The following is a 7643-nucleotide window of genomic DNA, read 5'->3' as shown; positions in this document are numbered from 1 at the left end:
GCCTACAGAATTATCAAGATTTTTAACTAGAATCCTAGGGTATCTATAAATATTCCTGGCAAATATTAAAACTGTGATAATCTGCTTAGTTTTTCAGTAGTTGCTCAATTTTCTCAGAAATTTGCCCTGCTCAAATATTGATTAGTAGTTACAAAACACTTTGATAGCTCTTCCTGTAAGCAGCCTGAGGTGATCTGTGAAAATGGTTCGCTACTCTCTTGACCCAGAAAACCCCACAAAATCATGCAAATCAAAAGGTTCAAATCTACATGTTCATTTTAAGAGCACTCATGAAACTGCCCAGGCCATCAAGGGTATGCATATCCGAAAAGTCACCAAGTATTGAAAGATGTCACTTTAAAGGGACAGTGTGTGCCATCCCAGCGTTGCAATGGTGGAGTTGGCAGGTGTGCCCGGGCCAAATAGTGGGGTTGGACACAAGGTCGGCGGCCCAAAAAGAGTGCTGAATTTTGCTGCACATGCTTAAAAATGCAGAAAGCAATGCTGAACTTAAAGGCTTAGATGTTGTCATCAACCACATCCTGGTGAACAAAGCCCCTAAGATGCGTTGCCTGACGTACAGAGCTCATGATGAAACTAACCCATCCATGAGCTTTCCCATCCTCACTGAGAAGGAGCTAATTGTTCCTAAACCAGAAGAGGAGGTTGCACAGAAGAAAAAGAAGAAACTGAAGAAACAAAAGCTAATAGTCCGGGAATGAATTGAGCATAAAATAAATGCAAATAAGTCGGCGTGGTGGCCCACACTTGTAATCCCAGCATTTTGGTGGCTGAGACCAGAGGATCATAGTTTGCAGACAGCCTCAGCTACTTAGTGAGGCCCTCCTCAACTTAGTGTGACCCTGTTTCAAAGTAAAGAATAAAAAACATAGGGCAGGCGATATAGCTCCAAGGTCGAATGCCCCTGGATTCCATTCCTAGACCTGCAATATATAAATGAACGAATGAACGAACGAATGAATGAATGAATGAATAATAAATAAATAAATAAATAAATGAAAACAAAAGTTAAAAAAACACTTTAATAGAACATTGCCTGTAGAATGTAAGTCTCACTCTCCTATAGTTCCTTTTTTTCTAGAATCTAGGTCTCTTGTGTTCTAGATTTTATAAGTTGGTCCTTAGTCCTTCAAAAACAAGATGTTTTCTGCTTTGTTTTTAATTATTTTTAGGTATTATATCCTGCTTTTGAAGTTCTTTTTAAATTTTTTATTGGTGCATTATATTCATATATCATATTGGGGTAAAAATCTTGTGTGTACATACATGTACACATCACTGATTTAACCCCTACCCAATTCCCACCCCATTCCCTCCCTGCCCCTCCTTCCCTTGCTTGGCTTAGTGGTTTTATAGAACACTTAGTCTGATACCAGTTACTCCATCCTAACTGGAAACAGAGTGGCCTTTAAAGTATTTTTTTATATTATCTTACTTAGAGGAAATATGAGGACATCATAGCAGCTATAAAAAGATCTATTTTCCAGATGAAGAAATAGATGCTCAGAAGTACTAATGACTTCCCAGCTGTCAGTGAGATGCAGTGCTAAGTCAGGCCCAGAATCCTTGTCACCAGCAATTAGCAATTGACACTCTCTACCATCCTACTGTTTATAAAATTTATATCATTGGCAGACTGCTAAATGGTCTACTGGAGTAAATGTGATTGTGATTTTTTTTCTGAAAAATTATCATAACAATCTAAATAGCAAAAGTAAAGCTTAGTATATAACTACCATTACTAATATCATTTCTTACTAATGATTGGAACGATTTTGTTTGGCACTTCTACAAAAGTAAAAATTAATCTTTTTTCTCAAACCATAAGTTCTGTATTCAGTTTTTGTTTCTTATTATATTATTTTAACTATCCTTGTGGAATATTATACCTTTTAAGAATGTTAACATGTGTTTGGAATCTCTGTAAGAGAACTTGTATATTAGACATATAGAGACAATACTCCAAATATAACATTCAACTCTTTTTCACCATTGATACGAGTGAGAAGAATGTAAAAATTAAAAATCTGGGGGTTTTATTTTATTTTTTTTTTTTACTTTTTTGGTGGTACTGGTGTTCCTGGAAGCCCTTCTACCTCCGGCTACACTCCCAGACCTATTTTATTTTTGGAAACAGGGTCTCTCAAGCCAGCGCGGCTGGCTTCAAACATGCGCGATCCTCCTGTCTCTGCCTCCCAAGAGCGGGGATTACAAGCGTGCGCCACCACACCGGCATAAAATCTGGGGGTTTTAAAGTTCCAACTTGAGAGATGCAGTAAATGGAATATTACCATTACATTCTAGTTTTGCCAACATCTAGAAAGTATTATTTTATATTCTGTTGAGTATCTGAATATAATTTTCAAAGTTAAGCAAGCATTAATTTATTTCTCTGACAAAGCAAAATGACAAAGTATACAGATTAGTTTTGTTTTAATATTAATAGTTATAAGAGAAATTAAAAGTAATGATATTTCAGCTTTGAAATACTAGTTTTAAGCTATAAGAGAACATATTTCTGATCATATCACTTCAATGAGCCATTTCAAGTCATACAAAAGGGTTTACTGCTATTATCAATATTATGAAAGCATTTTAAAATTTCTTTTATCATCTCAAGTATTTGTGACAATAATTTACACCTTGAAATGCAAATCAAAACTACAGAGAAATCCTTCCACTTCCCTGAGCTTAGGTCAATGGAAAACTCTGACAATACTAGGTGTGGGTAAAGATGTAGAACAAGAAACTCTCAAAAAGAGCTAGTACGAGTGAAAACTGGTTTGTAATGGCTATACTAACATGCATCTCCACCAATGGCATGTAAAGGTTACCTTTTTCCAATCCTCACCAATACTGATGAAATACCCTTACACATAAATATCTGTGACAAAACAATATCCTGTGACATTCACATGCATGTCAGGAAACATGTAAAAGAAAGTTTATAGCAGCATATTTTGCAAAAACTGAAAACAAATCTATCAGGCTCTCAGAATATTAGGATGGATAGAAAATGTGTGTAGCCATGTGCTGTGGTGAATGCCTGTAATCTGAGTACTTAAAAAGCTAAGAAAGGAGGATCACAAGTTCGAGGTCAGCCTTGGCAACTTAGCAAGAATCTGTTAGTACTTGGGAGGCTAAGACAGGAGGATCACAAGTTGGCAAGTTGGCAACTTAGTGAGACCCTTTTTCAAACTAAAAAACAAAATGAGCTGGGGCTGTAGCTCAGTGATAGAGTGCCCCTGTATTCAATTTCCTGTACTAGGGGGAGGGGAGAGAAGAAGAAAGAAAGAAAAATATGGTGGTTGATGTGATAAAATTTTGTTTCATAGAAAAGTTAACTAATTGGTGATATATCTAATGATCTAATTAAATCTTATATATTGTATATTAAAATACTTAAACTATATATATATAACACATGTACACACACATATAAAGTTTATATATATAAAGTTTAAGCCAATCAATAATTGACATTTTAATGAGTGCTACATATAAAAGTAGTTAAAGCATAAATCCTATTAAAGAAGGAATTACTGTATGTATTAGTGTTTTACTCCTCGAGTAATGTGATTGAGAAGGAATACTCAGGGCAGGGGCAGCTTCTGCAGTGTCGACAAGATTCTATTTCTTCACTTAGGTGATGGTTAAAAGATTGTTCACTTCCTGAAGATTCATTATAGTGCACATTTCTGTGCTATAAACCTTTTTCTCTATATGTATTTTATTTATTCACTTTAAAAGTTATGGAAATTTCCTTTTGGGAGCCAGCATACTTCAGTGTGGAAAGGAAGAATATCATTTCCCAGAGTATGCTAAAAAAAATCTATATACAACCATCTGATTATATCCACAAATTTCTGTATTTTCTTCAACACCACAGAATCAAGATTAGGAGGTATATTGCTCATTCTCAGCTATTCTTTATTAATAGCATGGTACGTACATTGGCAGCCTGTCACAAAGACATTGTGTGACAATGTTTTCTTGTCCTTGTACACAGGCCTAATGCCCTGTCAGTAACAACACCAATACTCTTCCCATGTGTGTTATGCTTCAGAAAAACATAAATGAGAGTTTGAAATTTTCTCCTAGTGTAGATTTTGAATGATTAATATAAAAAAATTCATCAATTACTTCTCTTCAATGTACAGTTGACATCACATCCAGGCTCCAGTTCACACCTTATATTGCCAGTGATTTGCCAACTGCAAAGCAAAATACCTCCTCAAGCACACATTACGTGCCATTCATGTTCCCTGATAGGCAACTGAGGTGCGATGGGAAAGTTTTACCAATACTTACTATGCCTTCATGTCGCTCATTATCTGTTATTAACTTTGAAGGTGCTTTTACTAGTTACATAGAAAAAAATGTGACCTATATCTATACATGTTTTCCTTATAAGGAATTTGTGAAATATATCTTGGTAGTTTTGATATCCCCACTTTCTTTAGTAACAAAATCCAGCAACTTAATACTGTAAAATATTTCTGTAGAAAAAAACCACCATTTTACAAAATGCATAGTACTTGCATTCAAATATTTTGTGGCTTCATGCCACCCTGTAAGTTTTATTAAAGGTGATTTACTATATACTGGGGTCAAGATGATGGCTAGATTTATTAAATAAAATCATCCTTTGCTTACTTTTTGATTTCCCACTTTCACTATATATCTTGCTGCCTCTCTCTCCTTTACCCTTGTCTTAGGACATAAGTAGTCACATTCTACATTCGCCTGAAACTTGGTCACTAAAGATGATTATGGTGGTGATGTATTTGTCAGTACTTTTATAACTATATTTTCACAAACTACCTTTTTGGTGATTGATTCATGTGTGTGTGCACACACACACGCGCGCACTATATCTCCAGCCCATTTTTAATTTTTTGCTTTTGAAGCAGGGTCTCACTAGGTTGCTGGAAGTCTAACTAAGTTGCTGAGGCTGTTCTTGAACCTGGATCGTCCTGTCTCACCTTCTTAAGTATTGGGGTTACAGGTTTATGCCACCATACCAGAAAATTGCTCCTTTTATAAAACTAGAAATTGAATAATAATAGTAATGATGAAAAAAGCAGTTATAACAGATTCAAACAGTAGGATTAAAATAATGTGAAAATAAATTAGTCATAATGCACTATATACAATTAACTGAACATTCTGCCTTCACAATTCTCTCGTAAGGAGACTAGAAAAGTAATAGATCTCAATGAGAACTGAATTCAATCATCAATCTAACATTTTAAATGGGTTAAATATTTGTGAACACAAAAGTTTTTTATTTCTTTTTCCTCAAAAAATGTCTAGGCTATTTGGAAAAACAATCCACCAGAGGACACAAGTGATTAATGGGCAACGCTTTGAGAAACAGCTCTGTGTCATCCTGTGATCTTCAAAATGGGAACCCAAACTTCCCAAACCAGAATAATCTACTTTAGTCCAAAGTGTCCCAGCTTGCTCTGTGACAAATTAAAAAAAAAAAGAAAAGGCATTGTTCTATTTGCCCAAAAAAGTAATAAATGTTATAGATGCTATTTCCTAAGACTTTAATGTAGGTGAGAGCTCATGGTCATCCACATACTATTAACACTGTCAGATAAGCAGGGAAGCCAGTGCAGGACAGCTGTGGCACTCAGAGATCCACGACGCTGGAGTTCCAGGACCATTTCTAGGCAAGGCAAAGCTTTTAGGGAGAGAACTCTACGTGGAAAGCTAGAACTCTGAGTTCAAGAGCAAAGTCACAGCTGGGAACGGCTGACTATGAGTGGGGACCTAGATGCCAAGTCTTGTTTTTCAGAGAGATTTTATTTTTTCCATTTATTGCCTGGCCTGAAATGAACATATTAAAATTTTCTTGAGGTTAATTTGCATGCTACTTTAAACTGCAAATAGCTTGAGATGATTAAGAGGTTATTCATTATTCAATAGTCTAGTTCTTTTGATCACCAGACATTCCTTCTGATGACACCATGTATTATGATTAAGGTAAATAAATGGCTGGAAGAAATTGGTCCTGTTCTTGATGCAACAGGAAAAGAAAGTTTAGAAGCTGAGGAACCTGGTGGCCCATGCTTGTAATCCTAGTACTTGGGAGGCTGAGACAGGAGAATCACGGATTCGAGAGCAACCATAGCAACATAGACCACCTCTGCAGTCTAGAAAGACCCTGTGTCCAAATTAAAAAATAATAATAATAAAGCCTGAAGAACTAGCTCAGAAGTAGAATGTTCCTGGAGTTGAATCTCCAGTACCGAAATTCTTAGTGTTACGGATTGGGGGGAAATGGTTTGGGAACCCCTGCGAGGGTCCCGGACACACTTTCCCCCAACCCATAACAAAACCCAAACGACCAAAACCAGAAAAAAACTGTGGATTCTTGTCCTAAGCTAAGAATAAATATGCATAGCTTGGACAGTTGCTGAAGATTTAAAGAAGTTTATTAAAAGATAGAGATACAGAGACAGTCACAGCCCTGTGCCCAAGAGAGTTGGGCACAGGGGGGAAATTCGAATGAAAAATACCAAAAAACTCCAGTTTACTGAGTGTTTTTATCCTGCCCAAGTCCGCTGGCAGGTCCTTTGATCTATAGATATGCTAGCCCCCTATCTCTAGCCTCATCTCTGCTGTCTCCAGGCAGATTTGCCTCGGAAGAGGGGGGCAGCCCTGTCTCTGAACACCTTTTGTTCCATCCCCCAAGATGTGTGAAAATGTTTCTTCAGGATCTGGGATTTCCTCCCATCCTGGCTCCAGCTTTCTTTCCTTTTCTTTAGAAATGTAAATTACAAGTCCCTCCTTTCTGCTAGCCCTGGCTTTCTTAGTATAAAAGATATATTTTTAACATTGGAAATCTTTCCCAATATTGGTACATTAATACTTTTTTTTTTGGTGGTACTGGGGTTCCTGGAAGCCCTTCTACCTCCGGGCTACACTCCCAGACCTATTTTTACATTTTTATTTGGAAACAGGGTCTCCTAAGCCAGCGTGCGCGGCTAGCTTCGAACCTGCGCGATCCTCCTGTCTCTGCCTCCCAAGCGCGGGGATTACAAGGGTGCGCCACCACGCCCGGCCATTAATACATTTTAAAACCTCTTCCCAATACTAGTACATTAGGATCTGAAAGATAACTATGAGAATGTGAGAGAAAACATCTTTGTTTTTTCCAAAGTGTTGTTGTGATAACCCTACCACCTGTGCAGGAAGAAATGCTGGTTTGTTTTTTTTTTTTTCATCCTCTATTTCCTAATTCGTGGTTCTCATGTCTTTAGGCTCCCATATAAATGATAAATAGGTTTGCACCTAAGAACACATTTTACCCTAATACAATACTTTAAATACATTAAGGTTTACTTTATGGGTTAAAAAGACTTTATGAAGCCAAGCGGGTGGTGTACACTTGTAATCCCAGTACTCCGGAGGATACGAGAGGAGAATCTCAGGTTTGCGGACAGCCTTAGCTAGCTGTGAGGCCCTCTGCAACTCAGTGAGACCCTGTTTCAAATAATAAAGAAAAAGTCGGGCGTGGTGGCGCACGCTTGTAATCCCCGCGCTTGGGAGGCTGAGACAGGAGGATCGCACAAGTTCGAAACCAGCCTCAGCTACTTAGTGAGGCTTTC

General features: G+C 37.4%; 1 pseudogene across 1 annotated transcript; it reads left to right on the top strand.

The window, feature by feature from the left end:
- The first annotated feature begins 202 nt into the window (after positions 1-202).
- On the top strand, positions 203-722 carry LOC308271971 (large ribosomal subunit protein uL22-like; annotated as a pseudogene). Its single transcript has one exon. The product of its transcript is annotated as a large ribosomal subunit protein uL22-like (transcript).
- The last annotated feature ends 6921 nt before the right edge of the window (positions 723-7643 follow it).

Source organism: Muscardinus avellanarius (assembly GCF_963383645.1).
Source record: "Muscardinus avellanarius genome assembly, chromosome: 13".
Lineage (NCBI taxonomy): Eukaryota > Metazoa > Chordata > Mammalia > Rodentia > Gliridae > Muscardinus > Muscardinus avellanarius.
Note: the sequence above shows the minus strand (reverse complement) of the source record. Positions and strands in the feature narration are given on the sequence as shown.